General features: G+C 38.8%; 1 long non-coding RNA gene across 2 annotated transcripts in view; it reads left to right on the forward strand.

Annotated features, from left to right (window-relative positions):
* The first annotated feature begins 3,872 nt into the window (after positions 1-3,872).
* The window catches only part of LOC308667706, a 45,705-nt gene continuing 29,699 nt past the window's right edge, over positions 3,873-19,878 (forward strand). The window contains exons 1-2 of one of the 2 annotated variants that reach the window (XR_014026349.1): positions 8,586-8,606; positions 9,783-9,891. This is a non-coding gene — a long non-coding RNA (uncharacterized lncRNA). Of the gene's footprint in view, positions 3,988-8,585; positions 8,607-9,782; positions 9,892-19,878 lie in introns of those variants that run through there. The other variant, XR_014026348.1, reaches the window with a different exon arrangement.

Here is a 19,878-nt window from a genome sequence, read left to right on the forward strand (position 1 = left end):
ACTTTTGAGAGCTAGAAACTAAAATGTAATTTATTGAGATAAGACTTGGTGTTTACAAACAGCCACACCAACATATATCTTGTCACTAATGATTTATCCAACAGTCTTGTGCTTTACTGAAACATGAAACCTTTTGCTCTTATGAGACTGTAGCATTCAGTTTTGTGCAATTCCCAGGCTTCTATTAGCATGCAGCTCATACATAACTTTATGAATTAATAAGAACTTTATGTAGATAATTTAGACAAGTGAAACACAAGACGTTTGTGGCAGAATTTTCAGGGTTTGGCTGAGCTTTTTTTTTTAAAAAAGAAAAAGGAATAAGACTGGTAAAATATTTGCTATTTGTAGTGAAAGGAGAATAACAGTGATAATAGCAATACGAGAATGTTGTTTTTCTAAGGTACATATATATCTGTTTATATATCATTATAAAGATTGGGATGTCAGGGAAAAATGAACTCAAACATTAAAAAAGACAGAATACATATTTATTTATTTATTTATTTTAATTCCATTTATATCCCGCCCTTCTCCGAAGACTCAGGGCGGCTTACAAGCTTAGCAGTAGCCTTCATTCTATGTATAGGCCTGCTTATTAGGGCTTTCACACACACCCCAAGTGGCATTATTACAAAGTCAGCTTAATTGCCCCCAACAATCTGGGTCCTCATTTTACCTACCTCGGAAGGATGGAAGGCTGAGTCAACCTTGAGCCTGGTGGGATGCGAACCTGCACTAATCGCAGGGAGCTGGTGTTACTTAAGGAGGCATATTGAGTTACATTAATAATATTGACCTAATAAAATATATATGACAATATTCACTTCAGGAATAATACATGGCAGAATTGTGCTTATTCTTACTAGAGAATAGCTGGCTTGAAATCTACCCCATTTATGTGTCAAAGAGATAAGAGATAGCTTTCTTTCTTCTCTGTTCCATGAAGGACATGTACATACAATCCTCTTTCATTCTGACATTGTGGAAGTTGATGTTTGTGATATGAAGTTAGAGCTCACTGCGCAATATAAAGTAAAAATGTTTTATTCTGTATATTCCAACAACATACATTTCATGAAAGGATGATATGCGATAGGACCCAGTAACGTAATTTGTGTAATCATTAATTAGATTATTAAATGTTTCCATCACTAGGACTGAGATAAAGGAAGAGACTTGTAAGATAAATCTGAACACATGATGGTACAGTACATAACCATTTCTTGTAAATCATCTCCCTAAATCAAGAGTATTAGCTTGCTAGTCTCTTCATTCCTTACTTTTACCCATGCTAAATAATGCTGATGAGAGATGGAACTCAACCAGTGGTGGGATTCAAATATGTGAACAACCAGTTCTCTGTGTGGATGCCACTTCCGGAAGTCCATTCTGGGCCTGCGCAATAAAAAATTAACTACCAGTTCTGCCAAAGTGGTACGAACTGGCTGAATCCCACCACTGAACCCACCACTGAATCGACTTCTAAAAGCTAATTCTATTTAGCTCAGCTGTATGAATAGTAAAGACAAATGCAGTGCTTGGGAATGAATCTTACTGTATAGCAATAATTTATACTTGTTCTAGTTCTTATTTTGAATTACATTACAGTAAGTAAGAGTTCCATGGATCCTTAAGCCTGAGTTCCATGTTGCATTTTTGTCTTATAGAAACTAACTATTCAGATAATATCATAGTAATGATCTTAATAAATGAACCTGTACTTCTCCTTTGGTAAAGCATTCAGAGAACAACATCATCCTGAACAAGAGGCTGATGTTATCATCTTGGCAGTGTTCCTACACAGAACAATATATACTGCTGTAGATAGTATATCTAGGGAACAATCATGCTGCTATTCAGTACAAGTCAGTGTCTCACAATTATCTGCCATCTGCCAATTTTTTACTACTATGCATTAAGTAAATCAGGAAGGAGAAACTTAAACTGGTTCATAAAGTCTTCTTAATGGGCTATTTAATCGTTAGGAGAAGGAGCTTTGGAGAAGAAAAAAAACCAGAGGGACAGTGAGCAATCCTTTAAGGAAGAGGTAATCCTTCTCCAAAAGTCCACCAATCTCCCCTTCTGGCCATTCTTTATGTATTCCAAGAAAAAAAATGATTCTTTTTCCACTTTTTCCTATATGCAGCATTGAAAGCATGCTATGTAAGACTATATCATGGTCTTAATGTTTGCTTTGGGTTTTCTTTGCTCAGTCAACAATGTTAATTTTTGGGGGAAAAAATTCAATTTTTTTTTGAAAAATTCCTTCTACTTCAGTATTCTGGGCAGAGCACAATGTTTATATGTTCTAAACCAGTGGTGGCGAACCTATGGCACGGGTGCCAGAGGCAGCACTCAGAGCCCTCTCTGTGGGCACCCGTGCCATGCCTCGGAGGTGGCAACTGCCCCTCTTCAACTAGCTGCCTGCTAATTCGTTGAGGTCCCATGTGGCTGAATGCAGCCCGGCATGGCTGGTTTCCCTCTCCCCCATCCAGTCCCTCCTGGCCTGGCATGCTCTCCTTTTCCCAGGCACGACCCACTGCATCACCTCCTCAGCTGTTGGCTGACCATTCATCTCGGAGGCGGCTTCTTTGAACTGCTGGCGACAGGCTGAGGAGCCCAGAGTGCGCCTGTTGAGGGGCTGGCAGGCTGTGGCTACTGACGGACACCATTGGCCCCCATGTGCTCGCTGGCTTCTGTGTGCGAGGGCCAATGGTGTCAGGCAGCAGCTGCCCAGCCCTTGCCTTGCCCCATGGCAATGGCACCCTCACCCTGCTTCGCCTTATCCCGCAGGATGAGTCTCCTGCCTACCACCACACCTACCAGAGACCTCCTGGAGCTCCCCCAACCCTGCCAACCCCCCACAGGTGTCCCTCCCCACAAGCAACATTGAGGTGACCACACCCACCTTGGCCACACCCACCCAATCTTCCATGACCACCACAACCACACCCACTCAGTGGGCCACGCCCACCTGGCATCCAGTGATAAATAAATGGGTTTTGGGTTGCAGTTTGGGCACTCGGTCTCTAAAAGGTTTGCCACCACTGTTCTAAACACTAGATATTCCCAAAGTTTGGTCCATTCAGCCAATATAGCAAAAGCAAATCTTATGGCATCTTCAATGTATTTATTGGATGGAAATTTCATTAAACCCCAAAGATTTTATTACAAAAAAATCAATCTCACTATTTTATTTGGCATATGATCAGTTCTAAAGGATAACATTATTTGTTTGTTTGTTTTACTAAGCTTGTACGTTGCTTCAATTGCTCCCTGATTCAGAGCTGCTAGCAATTCTATTCTATACAAATATATATAAACAGGATTTAAACTACCATAAATATAAAACCAAAGACAGCAAATATTAACAAAGATGATAATATATTCCTATGCAGCTGAAGAATTTTAAAAATCGGTATAATGAAGACATAAGAAATCCTTCAAGCAGGAAGTGAGTCCAGAAAGACCCCCCCATTATAAATCTGTTCAGTACAAGAACTACCACTCTGTCCCAAACAAGAAGTGGAAATTGCTTGGAGTTAGATGGCTTCTGAACCCATAACTACTCCATCTTGCTAGACTACAACTTCTCACACAGACCCTGAAACCTCCAGGCATTGTGATAGGACTTTGACTCTGCCAGTTGTTTAGCTTGAGGATAACATGTAAAACTTTTGTAATTGCAGGCCTGCCTTCTTCTCAAGAGCCAGATATAAGTCTCCAAAGTTGCTGGTTTGAGCAATGTGTTCCTAATGAGGGGGCCAACCATTGTATATCTTAAAGCCAATGGTACTAGACCTCAACCATGGAAGCATTTACCAGAACAGTGGTAAACAGCATCTCATCACCTCCCTGGACACTTTCATCAACTAGGAAGGGAAAGACTCCTGTCCGCCCCACTACATCAACAAAACCAAGAAATTGAATCCACAAGAAAGTTAAAGCTACTTTCATGAATACTGGCTACAGTAGCAGAATCTGGCAAGTCTGACTCTGCTTTATTCCTTGCTGCCCAAATCTCATGTTGTGCATACCTTCTTCTTGTTTTGGACTTAAACCAATGTTTTTCCTCTTGCTGCTTTGGATCTGCTCTATCTCTGTCAAGGTCTCCTTCCTTGCTCTACACAAATTCTAATTACAGGAGCCAGGGCCAATATTAATAAGAATTTAATAATAATAAGGAGCAACAGACTTAGATTCATTACAAATAACCTCAGAAGATGTAGTCTGTATTACTTCAGCAGAATTTTCTGAAGTGGGATCTGCTATGTTCTAAGTTGAGTTCTAAGATGGCAGTGCCTGAATTGGCTGTGGCTGCATTGGCTCTCGAAGATGAAAAGCTTTGGGGGGGATATTAAGGGATATAGGCCACATGATCAGGAAGGTTTTAATGTGTTTGAGCAATGTGGTGGGACTAAGCTAACATACGACTGACAATCTTTGCTGGTATGGCGAGTTTTTAGCTGTTTCGGAACTGTTGGTGAGATGATTAAAAGTCGTTTGCGCTGTTTGAAATTGTTCTGCCAGCAGCAAGAACTGACTGCTGGCCTAGCAACGGATTCTCTTGGAAATCAGGGCTGTTTCTGAAGGAGGCAGAGGAGGAGAGGTCCCGTAGCTTATGGAGCAAAGGAACTGGATGAGGCTGTCAGCAGTCCCAGAAGAAGGGAAAGAGGCTTTTGGAGGAGTTGGAGGCAGTGGCAGCATGCTCCAGGGACGAAAAGGGTGAGGCCCCTTTAAGGAAAAGATGGAAGAGACAGGATCAGAAAAAGAAGAGGAGGCAACGTTGTTGTGCAGGAGTACAAGCTAATTTGAGGGCTAATCCACATGGAGCTCTGTTTCTATCTGTCCTGTTTGCCATCGTTTGCTCCCTAGAGACTAAAATGGATGATCTGAAACTTGAGCTGGCCATGAACAAGGAGTGTATATCGGAGGTGGTGGCCCTTTGAATGCTGTATGGAACAAAATTTCATTTTGATGTATGCCAAGTGGTGTACATTCAAAGTGACAATAAAGTTTATTTTATAAAACTTTTATTCATAAAACATGAAACTCAGTCAACTGAACACTCAAATTGACTGGCACTAATGGCTGACATGGGTTGCTGCCAGCATCCTAGGTATCAACCAGGTATCTCCTTAAAATGTAAGATGTTCTGAGTAGCGCAGTTTTTTGTAGCTTTGCTGGAGTTATTGCAGGAAGCTGCATTTTTTTGATGTATTTTGCAAAGTTTTTGGACATAGTTCCCAGTGCACCGATGACAATGGGTATCACTGTTACACGTTTCATCCATAATTGCTCAGTTTCGATGGCCAGGTCGCGGTATTTCGTAATTTTTTCCAGTTCTTTTTCTTCAACTCTGGCATCTCCTGGTACAGCGATATCAATCAACTGTATGCTTTGGTTCGCTATGACTGTGATATCTGGCATGTTGTGTTCCAAATGGTGATCTGTCTGTATTCGGAAATCCCACAAGATCTTCACCCTCTCATTCTCGACAACTTTTTCCACCCTATGTTCCCACGACTTTTGGGACACAGGCAAATCGTATTTTTTACACAATGCCCAGTGGATTAGTTTAGCAACTCGGAAATGTCTCGCTTTGTAACCAGTTTGTGCGATTTTGCTGCACTCACATATTAAATGTGAAACAGTTTCAACTTTGTCATTGCAAAGTCGGCAATTTGGATTGTCAGTAGATTTTTGTATCTTCACTTTTATGGCATTAGTTTGTAGTGCTTGTTCTTGATCAGCCAGTATTAAGCCTTCTGTTTCTTTCTTGATGGTTCCCATCTTAAGCCATGCCCATGTCAAGTTGTTATCACATTTTCCTTCAATGTTTTTCAAAAGGTGTCCATGCAAAGGTTTGGTTTTCCATCTATTTAATCTGTCATCATTATATTATTATTATTATTATTATTATTATTATTATTATTATTATTATTATTATTATTATTATTATTATTATTATTATTATTATTAATCGCACAGTCAGCCAGATGTTCAGTCTGGATTTGGCATTTTTGTCTACCTATCAAGTCTTTACCAAGGACCTGGGATAGGCAGATGTGGATGTTTGATGGTATTATAGATATCGTCGCAGGATGGAAGCAGTTCCTAGTAAGGCTGCCTTTTGCAATTGACTAATGGCAAATTTGTCAATGCCAGTGGTGTTCAAGTGGTGTTCCAGTTGTTTTGGGATTGCACCTAAGGCGCCTATTACTATTGGTACTACCCTTGCTTGCCTTTGCCACAGTCTTTCTATTTCTATTTGTAGGTCTTTGTATTTTGTTATCTTCTCCAGTTCTTTCTTGTCTATTCTGCTGTCTCCAGGCACTGCCACGTGCACTATCCAGACTTTTTTGTCTTTCTTATTGACAATTGTTAAGTCCGGGGTGTTATGTTGCAGGTGCTTGTCTGTTTGAATTCTGAAGTTGTTGTTGTTGTTGTTGTTGTTGTTGTTGTTGTTGTTTTTGCTGTTGTTGTTGTTGTTGTTGTTGTTGTTGTTGTTATTATTATTATTATTATTATTATTATTATTATTATTATTATTATTATTATTATTATTATTATTATTATTATTACTTTAGATGTGTGATTTTATCTACAAGATGCCCAGAAAATTCTTCCCAGTAGCTCAGCAAATGCTCTTTTGATCATGTGGGAGATACTTTCATATAAATGTGCATGCAACTGTTATTCTGATTAATATCTGGGGTGGCACAAGATCTTCTATTTTTTCAGTTCTTTTAGCAATAACTAATTCATTAAGTATTTGGGTTTCATAAGAGATTTCTGAATGTTCTGATGAATAATTCTGTATGAATGTGCAGATACAAGTCAATATATTCTTTTATGTCTTGTCACAAGATTACAATTTTAGTGTAGATTGGATACCTGACACTCATATTACAGAGCAGATGAGCATAAAAGCTATCATTATATCATGAATCACGTTGCAACCTATTTTGAATTATGTAATACAGCTTGAAGAATTATAACCTATAAATCATACATGCTGAGTTATACAATACATAAATTATCTTATGATGGCAAACGTTGATTATTAGCTTATACTATGTTTTTTAAAATCTTTTCCTACACCCAAGAAGCCTCAAAAATATATGTAAATATAACAAGGCTGGTGGGTGTCTGCTATTTTTAAGCGTGAAACAATGTGAGTGAAATATGAAAGAATAAAGTCAGTTGCTGATAAGGAGACTAAGAGCCACAGTTTTGCTCACCAGAGTAAACAATCACATGGAGGGAACATGGTAGTATTTTATAATTATCCGCCTTAGAGTTGAACTTTAAAAATCACTGCCCCTCCCCCTGCCTCCCAGGCTCAAACATACAAAAAAGTCCTGTGTTGTGGTGATAGTGGTACAGCTAGTCCTCAACTTACAATCCACAACTGAGCCCCAAATTCCCATTGCTAAGCAAGGTAGTTAAGTGACTTTTGCCCCATTTTATGACCTTTCTTACCCAGTTGTTAAGTGAATCACCACAGTTGTTTAGTAACACAGTTGTTAAGTGAATCTGGCATCCCTGTTGATTTTGTTTGTCAGAAGGTGGCAAAAGGTGATCACATGACCCCAGGGCACTGCAACAGTCACAAACACACGCCAGTTGCCAAGCTTCCAAATTTTGATCACATGAGCGCGGGGATGCTACAATGGTCGCCAGTGTGCAAAACAGTGCTAAGTCACTTTACACACGACTGTTGTAACTTTGAGTGGTCATTAACCAATGGTTGCAAGCCAAGGAACTACCTGTAATGATGCTTTTTGGTTTTGGTTCTCTGCTTGCTGTTGTTTAACACAGAGACAAAGCAAATCTCTACCTTTGTTGTGTGTTTTTTTTTAACTTTGAACTAGTGGAAGGAGATAGTGTCTGTACGTTTGGCTTTGTTTGGAGTTTTCAGTGCCTTGAGATTACAAAGCAAAGCTGGCCTCTGTCTTCCCTATTCATCTTGGATTGGAAGTATACCCATTTATTGCCGTATATCAAGCAAGCATGCAACCAAAATAAGCCTGAAATTACTTTTTGGCTTGCTTGAAGCTGGAGAAAGAAGCAGGGATTTATCTCTGAACTCACCCCTTTTTTGGAGCTGCTTTGTGAGGTCAGACATAGAGTTGTGTTCTTTGAGTTGACTTTAAAACCACACAACTTTTGTGAAGATTTGCCAGTGACAATAAATGGTGAAAAAGAAAGAGGAACAAGATGTTATTCAGAAATAATTGTAGACATCGAAGAGCAAAAACACAAATATCTGTTGCAGAAATTCAGCTGAATCATTTTGTTAGTGGGGAAAAAACAGGTTAGAACCATCACTTTTTTCTGCTTTTCATTATTTATTTAATTTATTAAAAATTTTTGCTGCCCATCTCCGTCTGAAAAGTGATTAACAACTTTTTTTTTGAAAAGGCAACCCTGTTATACCACCAACATACTGTAAACCACTTTGTTTTCTCCTTACTAAATATAGATAACCACAACTTTATGGACCTTGCTGTTTGTAATTGAATGAAGATGGGGCAAGCAATCAATCTCTCTAAAACAAAAACTAATGCTGGAGGAATGCAGAAGTGTGGGAATGAGGGGTAGGACTTTGTTGTTGTTGTTGTTTACCATATGTCACTGCTGGTCTGCAGCCAAAGTTGTAAGTTTTACCAAGTGTGAAGCAAAAGGAGAAAAGCCATCATTGTTTGGTAGGACTTACTCTTTGTTTCTGTTCACTGCTTTAATCCAAGATATTAACATATATGCTATGCTTTAAATACCTATCAATCCAGAATTATTCTAAGATGATTCTGTTCCATAACTGATGATACAATGATTTACATCATTTAGAAATGTATTTTTTCAGATTTTTACAAAAAACAAACCCTGTCACATTTTGCTTCAAAGGTAAATAATGCTTTGTTTATTCAGATCCACTATTTTCCATTTTACTCAAATTTATCTTTAAAGACAGTTTTATGTTGAGGAATTATAAACTTGGAAAGAGAGAATGTGAATTAATTTATTGAGGGCGTTAAAATATCTGCCTTCAGTTTCTGGTCTAGACTATTTTAAATATCGTATCATGACTAGAATAAAGGAAAAACCAGATTCTAACAGCGTTCCGTGCACCTTTGGCGTCTAGTCATGCCAGCCACATGACCACGGAGACGTCCTCGGTCAAGCGCTGGCTCTTCGGCTTTGAAATGGAGATGAGCACCGGCCCCTAGAGTTGGAAACGACTAGCATGCATGTGCGGGGAAACCTTTACCTTTTTTAAACACTGTACAAGAAAGTTTTTTCTTAATCTTTTGTCCATGATTTTTTAAAAATCTACCCCATATTTTAGGTTAACCATGCAAACGTTTTCATTCCAGGCTTATCTCCTTTTTATGTTTAATTGTGGAGGAATTTTTGATGTGATGTGATGATGGAATGCAAAGGAAGAGTTAAACCTTCCATAGTCCCACATTTAACACCCGTAACCTGGCTATGTGTTTCACCCATTAGGAAATTACATTGTCAGTGTGAAAAAGACAAAATCCATCTGCTTTCCTATCAAGCTTAACCAACCATTAAGGCTGAAGCTACAATAGCTAATGAAAAAAAGCTTAGTTCTCTTAATTCCAGGATTAAGGTTGAATGGCAATAAATTAAGGGGAAAATTGCTTCTTATATAGTTTTCCTATGTTCTAGTTGACAGACATGTTGCCTAATCACATATCTCAAGGGATACTTCTCAACATTAGATCTTATTTTCATATTAATGTCTTAAGATGGCGAAAAGAAGGTGATACTTGGTCTCCATATTGTGCTAACTACAGATGTGGTGGATTTTCTGATGATGAATCTTGACCAACATTGCTTTTCCCTGCTCCAATGTTGGTAAGAGCTTGTGAATTTATCATTTGTTTCTCATCTAAATACCTGTTGCTTATTTGTGACCTCATTTAGTATAAGCTGCTTTTTATAACAAGGGGTGCTATACTTAGATGTGGTTTATGTTGTTGCATTCTAATCATGTTCTACCCAAAGTTCAAATGGAAGTATCAGTGAAATAACATCAGTGAAATAACATAATAGGAAACATGACACAATCAATTTTCTAGCAATAGAAACATTTAGAGATTCTCTTATGGTCAGAATGTACCCATATCTGATTTGTAGATCAATCTCTATTACTAGTTAGCATGAAAGAAAATACCTTGAGCAGAAGAATTTATATGTCATAATAGGTTAATGGAATCATCATTACTGTATTTTAGCATTATGAAGGGGAAAAATTGGAAATTTTGGCCTACGGGTTCTATGAACTTTGATTTGAGTGAAGAACAGCAGACCTTTTAAAGCACTAGTTTCAGACTGTGTGGTGTTTTCTTATTCTATTCTTGTTTATTTCTTTGTTTTTGCTATGAATATAATCATGCAATTCTTTAGGCTGGTGTGGACATAGTTCTCTTCCTGGATGCTATCCTCTGGTTGGGCAGTGGGACAGTCCAGATCTTTCTAGCCGGTCTTTCTTCCTGTGCCCACCAGGTATTTAAGCTAATTCCTGGCCCATCTCCCAAACTATACTTACTAGTTGGGCTATTCATAGCCATAGCTAAGGGCTTCCTATAGAGATGATCAGGGCCCAATCTTATTCAATAATCTAGGACAGACGTGTCAAACACAAGGCCCGGGGGCCGGATCCGGCCTGCAAAGTGGTTTCATGTGGCCCGCGAAGCCATCCTGGAAACAATGAGGGAACGGCCCCCACTGCCTTGGCCCTGGCCCAGAGACCCTCCTTCTGCCAGAGACCCTCAGATCTGTCCCACTCCTGCCCAGGCCCCCATAGGCACCCTTGATGCGAACGATGTAGAGCTGGCCATGCCCACCCAGTAGGCCATATGCACTCTAGCCACGCCCACCCAGTAGGCCACGCCCACCCAGGCCACACCCACCTGGCCCCCTGAGGGTAACCACAGTGCTGATGCGTCCCTCAATGAAATTGAGTTTGACACCCCTGATCTAGGAGGTGAACTGGCTTTCTGAAACCACAAGGTGTATGAGAATTGCTTTCAGGCATTGGCAGGAATCATAATGCGGCTACTGTCTGCCTTTAATTCTTGCCCTGTTGCCCTTCGCATAGTTCCCCATGCTTCAGAAATTACAGAGTTGCTTTTGCTGGGGGAATAAGAAAGAAGACTGTTGCTCTTTACATGTTTCACAGTGATCAAAGATACTTTTATCTTAAAAACATGAAATGCAGCATTAGAGATAGGATTAAGGGAAGCAATCTCTGCCTTAAATTTAGTTGCTTGTATCTGGGGGAAACAGCCTAATACACCATGGAGGGAGGGGACTGGTTTGGAGTGCTGAATGCCCTGCTGAGCATCTGGAACATCACTGTGGTGAAACAAGGTTTATTTCTCTACAACTTTCTCTACAGCTCTTTACTTCTGTACAACTTGATGGAAATGAAGAAGGGGGCTCAACCTTAGGGGTTTGGGCAGTCCTTCTCCAGGGCTGGCAGGAGGCACTGCATTTGAATTCAGGAGGCAATAAATCAGCTGCTGACATGAATAAGGTGCAACAAATTTGTAACACTGCAACCTTAATTCAAGCACTTATTTTCCTAGACTTGTCCAACTTAGATGAAAGTCCAGGAAAAGGCACGGCTTCTTTAAGGAGGTGCTGACAAGTGTGGTGAGCATGTCTAGCTTTTTCATGGGTGTGCCTGAATCATTGCATATATTTGTTTGAATAAACTTATGGCTTTTCTTTTTTCAACCTCCAGTTGTGGCTTTTTTTAGAGTCACACAGTCCTTGTGGTAAATAAATCCTGACTATTTCTGAGATGGTTTGAAGGAAAGAGAGTTTTCCTTTCTTCCTTTCAAATTTATCTCTCTCAAAATGTGACACATGTAATCCGCTGGATATCAGAGGGCATCAGCAGCAACAACAGTTTGCTACAAGAATTCAGTTTGTTTCATTTGGCTTCTCTAGAATTAAGTGCTGCAGCTTTCCTTTTATCAGAACTGCCATCACTTATATAACCTCAAGTGCAGCCTAGGACAAATCTCAACAGATAACCTTTAATTTTGCAAATGCATTTCTATCACAGTAGGAACTCAACAGACATTCCTTTCTTTCTTTTCTTTCCTCAAATGTGAGCCTTTGGACCTGTCCTCCCTCACAATGAACCATGGCACAATCTTGCCTTCAGAGCAGCAATTTCCTGCCTTCTCTCAGTGACATGTATAAAACAGTATTCTTTCTCTTTTTCTGACGCTTTCTTACGGTCTCAAAGTATGAAAAATGTGTTATACTTTGCCACTTGGTTATGGGGGTGAAAGCAGAAGACCATAGTAGGTGTGATCGAAGATGTGTTTGGAGAAAGTTGGATACAGCCTGTCCACTCTGGTCACTATCTGGCCTTCATCTTAACAAATCTGTTGCCTTCTCTATTAATATTTCACTGTCCAATATAACTTGATAGCTGCCATCCGCCCCTGCCTTGGTACCAACTTCTCTCTAGCTTCTAACAAACTACAGGAAAGTTTGTCCACTATTTCATCTGGGAAAGAAAAGAGATAGGTCTGGGCTTATTTGCCAGAGTTCCTATATTTATCACTTTTAATCTTCCCCAGACTCAAACAGAATTTTGGTTCTATAAATAATTTATAAAAAATAAATTATCATTTATTTTTATTTATTAAATTTATTATAGCTGCCCAACTCCAATAGATTCCTGGCAGCATACAAAACCAATTGTAATTGTCCAATCACGGCAGAGTTTGACTTCTGTCTAGAGAACTCCTGAGGTTTGCTCCTGGAGTCTTCTCACACGGAAGGCAGAGTTTTCACATGGAAGGTGTAAACAGCCTAAAGAAGACAGGCTAAAGTTACCCCATCCCTGCTGCTGGGTCCTGATTGGTGGATATTTCCCCAGTAATGAGTGGATAGCACATTAACTCAATAGTAAAGAAAATGCCTTTATTCTATTTAGGAAAGTTTTTGCCTAGACTGAACTGCTGGAAAAATGCTAAATTTTCTTGGTTTGACCCAACAATATGTACAATGGATCTCAATGCATTTCTCTGCAAAAGTTTCAATTCACACAAACGCTGCATAGCATTTGGAACACTCTTAAAACACTTTAGGATACTTTATCATACATTCTTTCCCTTGTTCTGCTTCTGTTTCAGATTTCAATAAAAGTTTATACATTTTAGCAATTACATATTCATCATTTGCACACAGTTCTGCTTCAAACTAAGTTTTACAATACTCAAAATCATAAACTCTTTTGTCTGCTTTAAATCTTTTTAATGACTGTACTGTAAATGACAAAACCAGTGAAAATTATATTGCCTAGTACCTCTTTTTCTCCTAATTTTATTTTACAATATACCTATAATTTTGACAAGACAGAATTCTAGTATTTCATGATAGGTTTGTCATTTGTGTTTTTCTATTATTTCTTGGCTATAAATTGTGCTGAGAATCAGCCCCATGTCATCTGAAAATGCACTTAATTTATCAGTTAAATCTTCACTTCCACAATTCTCTCCTCTTGTCGTAGAATTCTGTTCAGCATTTCAAGAATCAGAATAAAAAGAAAAGTCTGCCTTGTTCCTTTTTGTATTTGTATTTCACAGGGTTTATTTGACTTTGAGGTTTTCTCCAAAATTCCTGTCTTCAAAAACCTTGAATGAGAAAACACAGTTCAAATTGTCAAAGGCTTTCTTTGAATCTAAGAAAATCAGTGCAGCAGCTGTCTATTTTTGACACTGTGATCGTCTTAGCTGCATTGTGTTGTTTGATATACATAGCAGATAAGCCACTAATTAAAAAGGCATTCAGTTTTTCTCTCTATCTAACTTCCACCCACACATCCAGGGGCAGTCTGGTTTATTAGAACATTTTCGACTAATTTATTCGCCAAATGGGTGTACTATGTTTAGTTGTGGAAAATCATTTTGCTGCTAAGTGTGGTGCATTTTAAATTATTGTATATATATTTTTATTTGTTTCAGTTTCTCACACAAGTAGAATTAATTTTTTGTCTTTTTTGAAATAAAAAAGCCAGCTGTGTAGCTTTCAGAAGGAACTGCTGCTGTGGTCCTTCTCTTCTGAAACAGACATTCTGTGAGGCAAGCTCTCATGAGCAATGGCTGATGGTTCTAATTTTACATTTTTAGAACAAATAAAATGTGTGAAAAGAAAAAAAATGGAGAAAATAATTCTTAATCAATTGCAACACACATAAATATAAGTCTCACAAAACTGGAAAATATTTAATAAAATACATGTGTGTATGTTTGTGTAAGAATGGATGGTTGGATAGTCCTTTATAATAACACATCTGCATGCTATCTGGAATGCTCATATTTCAAGCAGGAAGCTAAGGAATGTACCAGTGCGCTCCCACAGGGAGGGTCTTCTCAGGGTGCCGCCGATAAAAGACTGTCGGCGGATAACACCCAGGGGAAGGGCCTTCTCTGTGGGTGCACCTGTCCTCTGGAACCAGCTGCCCGTGGAACTTAGGACTGCCCCCGACCTCCGCACATTTCGCTGGGACCTGAAAACCTGGCTCTTTGAGCTCTCTGGCCCAGGCTGAGAATTTTTAACTGGGGTTTTTAATTCTAGGGATGAATTAATCTTTTTTAATTTGTTTTTAACTTTTGTATTGGTTGTTTTAAATGCCCTGTAAACTGCCCTGAGTCCTTCGGGAAAGGGCGGTATATAAATTTAATAAAATAAAATAAAATAAATAAAATCAGAAATGATATGGCATGGGTCCGGAGTACCTCGGGGATCACCTGCTGCCGGCGTCAACTTCCCTCCGCCCTGTGCGTTCCCACAGAGAGGGCCTCCTCAGGGTGCCACCGATCAGAGAATGTCGTCTGGTGGCCCCCAGGGGGAGGGCCTTCTCTGTGGGTGCCCCGGACTTATGGAATCAGTTGCCGGTTGAGCTCCGGACGGCGCCTGACCTTCGCTCCTTCCGACGCGATCTGAAAACCTATTTATTTGAACAAGCCGGCCTGGCCTGATGGGGGATGTGTTGGGGTTTTTATTGTGGTTTTTTACATTATTATTTATTGTTTTAGCTCGGGCTTTGTATTTAATTCTCTTTTTAACTTTTGTACTTTGTATTTTATATGTGCCCTGTTCACCGCCCTGAGTCCTTCGGGAGAAGGGCGGTATACAAATATAATAAACTATAAACTATAAACTATATTTTCCCCCCAAATATTATTTTCCATGGAAAAATTGCTTTGAAATCCAATTAAAACACTAGCTATTTCTATCACAAAAGCAGTAATACATTTCAGTTGTTTAAAAATTCTATTGCTTTGTCTTATTTGCAAAAGAGAAAAAGAGTATCCTTTATTACTTCTTATTTTTATGTGTTTTTTTTAATGTGGTGCACCCTTTTCTTCAATGATGGAAAAAATAGACTTGGAAAAATGCTGTTGAGTTTAAAACTTGCACTGATATCCCTGTATCCCTCATACAAATTGGCGTCTAGTTACACTTTCTTGTGCTGCACAACCCAATGAAATTAGCAGGACCTTCAGAAACATCCACATTGGTGGCTTACTGTAGACGGAGGACCAATAAAGGAGAAGGAGTAGGAGTCTGAAAGGACCTTTCTGACTAATACATTTTTCACTGTTTAAACTATAAAACATATATTTTATTTCAACATAATCTTCACTTACAGGTACAAACTACCTGAGGAAAACTCAGATTGGCAAACTTTTCTATGAAACTAATGGATTTTTTATAATTTTGACAGATACTTAGCAGACATGTTTTCCAATGAGCAGCTGTACTGAGAAATTTATATAATAAACACTGCAAGTATGTTTTTGCATTAAACATATTTTTAATAAGAAATAAAAGGTGTTGGAAAAAAAGCCTATCTCTGTGCAAGAGACAAAAATAATGGGAGAAAGAGAGTTAGTCTTATGTTGTTGTTGTTGTTAGTTGCGAAGTCGTGTCCAACCCATCGCAACCCTATGGACAACGTTCCTCCAGGCTTTCCTGTCCTCTACCATCTTCTGGAGTCCATTTAAGCTCAGGCCTACTGCTTCAGTAACTCCATCCAGCCACCTCATTCTCTGTTGTCCCCTTCTTCTCTTGCCCTCAATCTTTCCCAGCATTAGGCTCTTCTCCAGTGAGTCCTTCCTTCTCATTAGGTGGCCAAAGTATTTGAGTTTTAGCTTCAGGATCTGGCCTTCTAAAGAGCAGTCGGGGTTGATCTCCTCTAGGACTGACCGGTTTGATCGCCTTGCGGTCCAAGGGACTCGCAGGAGTCTTCTCCAGCACCACAGTTCAAAGGCCTCAATTCTTTGGCGCTCAGCCTTTCTTATGGTCCAACTTTCACTGCCATGCATTAGTCTTATAGTATATCACAATTCACCATAATATGGGTTATTCTGGTATTAAGACGATTGTGGTCCTGACAATTTTGTTTTTTTAAAAAACTATGGCTTGTACTAAGTGCTCTCAACATTTTTAGGCTAGTGGGCACATAAAAACATGTCATAGGATTAATTTATATTCTCTGCCTTGGTTAGTATGCTTATTTACTTTGTTTATTTCTCAAGTGGATGCCATTAACACAGCCACAAAGCACTCGTTGACTTCAACCCCCTTGCCTTTAAAAGGTTTCGGAATGCTTTTGCTTAGCTCAATCTTCTTTCCAGGTATAAGGGTAACACAATACACTGGCTCCAACTACATCTATCATGCTTATTTTCTAAGAAAGCATATAAGCCTCACAATTATGTCTAAAAATAAAGATGAAATAAGATATGAACATATTTTCTATAAGAAGGACAACCTCCTAGATTTTCTTTTTGTAAATTATAGCCAACATCTAATGATGGATTACAACCTTTCTGAGATAAGGTTTTATCACTGGGCATACATTTTGACTTGATTCAACGATATAAATGGAAACAATTAGAAGGTTATGGATGACCCCTTTTATGTCATGGCACTTTTTCAAGAATGTGTGTGGATTTGACATACAATTTTCTTGACAACATTTTTCAGAAGTAATTTGACATTGCAATCTTCCTAGGATTGAAAGGGAGTGACAGACCTACAACCACCCAGCTGGATTCATGTCTAGGGAAGGACTAGAACTCATAGTCTCCTAGTTTCTAGCCCAGCACCTTAATCTTAGTATCAAACTGTCTGTCTTCATTTTTTTAGCAATATTGTTAATGCTTCTCTTTCATGAACGACTGTCATTATTTGGAAGCATAACTTTGACCCTTATTGGCATGATCAATTTCATTTTGGAAGAAATTGAATCTGAAAATTGCAGGTAACTTTTTTATCAATATCTTAAATCAATGGCAGTATAATTGATCAGAAGAACTCTTGTTTTCACAGTATGATGCAGATGAATTAGCTGCCTCTAAAATTCTGGAATTATTGTCAACATTAGCATCTGTTTTGAAGTGGTATATCTAGTTATAAACAAATAAAGTATGTTTCTCATTATTTTAAGGAGAAATTAATTTAACACATAGTCTTTCATGTTTATTGGATACCTCAGAGAAAGCTGGCTGTCAGTGTTATTATGCTGGTATTGTAAAATGCACCATATATTGAAAAAATAAAAAAAAACTATGGATTTAACAAGCACAAAACTAAACACCTTTTGATTTTGGAAAGCTAGTGCATCCTATAGATTGCAATCTTAGACTGATTATATATATTATTTTTTATGTATAGTGGTTCTCTGTTTGTATAATGGAAAGACTTATCGGTATTACTCTGGGTGGTTAAAGTTTAATCATGTACTTAAAAATTGGATCAAGGTACTTTTTCTACAGGTAATATAGTATGTTTCTCTCCCCCACACTTTTCTCTTTTTGTTTGTTTTTTTAAAATAAAAACTCTGATAGAAAAAGATACATGGCAGTCTGCAAGTTATTTGTATATATTAACCTTCCCCAGACTAAGGGAGGTTATTTTAGAGCTGTGCACGATGTGCTTCCATTGGGTGGTTTCACTAAAACCCCACTAACTGAATGCCCTGTAATTTTTTACAAGGAATAGACCTGCTGCAATATCTCGCAGGGAGGGCACTAATATACTTAAATAAAGTAATAAAATAAACTCTCAGACTCCAATCATGCTACCACCAACACAACCATGTTTTATGTAGCTGAATGAAAACATGGCAACAATTAGTAGAAATATGACAAATTGTCAATTTGGATTCATACCACTTTGTTGTTAGTTGCAAAGTTGTGTCCGACCCATCGTGACTCCATGGACAATGTTCCTCCAGGCCTTCCTGTCCTCTACCATCTTCTGGAGTCCATTTAAGCTCACACCTACTGATCCACATACTGCTGGAGTCTAGCTTGTAGGATTTTAAGCATAACTTTACTAGCATGTGAAATGAGTGCAATGGTGCGATAGTTTGAACATTCTTTGGCACTGCCTTTATTTGGAATTGGAATGTAAAGTGATCTTTTCCCATCCTGTGGCCACTGTTGAGTTTTCCAAATTTGCTGGCAAATTGAGTGTAGCACTTTTACTCCATCGTCTTTTAAGATTTTGAGTAGCTCAGCTGGAATTCTGTCACCTCCACTAGCTTTGTTGTTGCTCAGCTTTCCTAAGGCCCACTTCACATTCTAGGATGTCTGGCTCGAGGTCAGTGACCACCTCATCGTGGTTATCAGGGATGTTAAGCTCGTTCTTGTATAGTTCTTCTGTGTAATTTTTCCACCTTTTCTTAATCTCTTCTGCCTCTGTTAGGTCCCTGCCATTTTGGTCCTTTATCATGCCCATTTTTGCATGAAATGTTCCCTTCATCTCTCCAATTTTCCTGAAGAGATCTCTGGTCCTCCCTATTCTATTGTTTTCTTCTATTTCTTTGCACTGTTCACTTAAGAAGGCATTCTTATCTCTTCTAGCTATTCTCTGGAAATCTGCATTCAATTGGGCGTATCTTTCTTTTTCTCCCTTGCCTTTCGCTTCCCTCCTTTCCTCAGCTATTTGCAAAGCTTCCTCAGACAGCCATTTTGTTTTCTTGCATTTCTTTTTCTTTGGGATGGTTTTAGTTGCTACCTCTTGTACAATGTTGCGAACCTCCGTCCATTGTTCTTCAGGTACTCTGTCTATCAGATCTAATTCCTTAAATCTATTTGTCACCTCTACTGTATATTCGTCGCCGCCCTGAGTCTTCGGAGAAGGGCGGGATATAAATAGGATTAAAATAAATAAATAAATATGATTTAGTTCATACCTGAGTGGCCTATTGCTTTTCCCTACTTTCTTCAGTTTAAGCTTAAATTTTGCAATGAGAAGCTCATGGTCTGAGCCACATTCAGCTCCTGGTCTTGATTTTACTGACTGTATAGAGCTTCTCCATCTTTGGCTGCAGAGCAGATAGTCAATCTGATTTCTGTGTTGACCGTCTGGTGATGTCCATGTGTAGAGCCATCTCTTGGGTTGTTGGAAAAGAGTGTTTGCTATGACCATCATATTCTCTTGACAAAATTCTATCAGCCTGTGCCCTGCTTCATTTTGTACTCCAAGGCCAAACTTGCCTGTTATTCCAGTTATCTTTTGTTTTCCTACTTTAGCATTCCAATCCCCCATGATGATAAGAACATCATTTTTTGGTGTTAGTTCTATAAGGTACTGTAGGGCTTCATAGAACCGGTCAATTTCATCCTCTTCAGCACTGGTGGTTGGGGCATAGACTTAGACTACTGTGATATTGAATGGTTTGCCTTGGATTCGAACTGAGATCATTCTGTCATTTTGGGGATTGTATCCCAGTATTGCTTTTCCTACTCTTTTATTGACTATGAAGGCTACTCCATTTCTTCTGAGGGATTCTTGCCC

Source organism: Vipera berus (assembly GCF_964194415.1).
Source record: "Vipera berus genome assembly, chromosome: 4".
Taxonomy (NCBI): Eukaryota; Metazoa; Chordata; class Lepidosauria; order Squamata; family Viperidae; genus Vipera; species Vipera berus.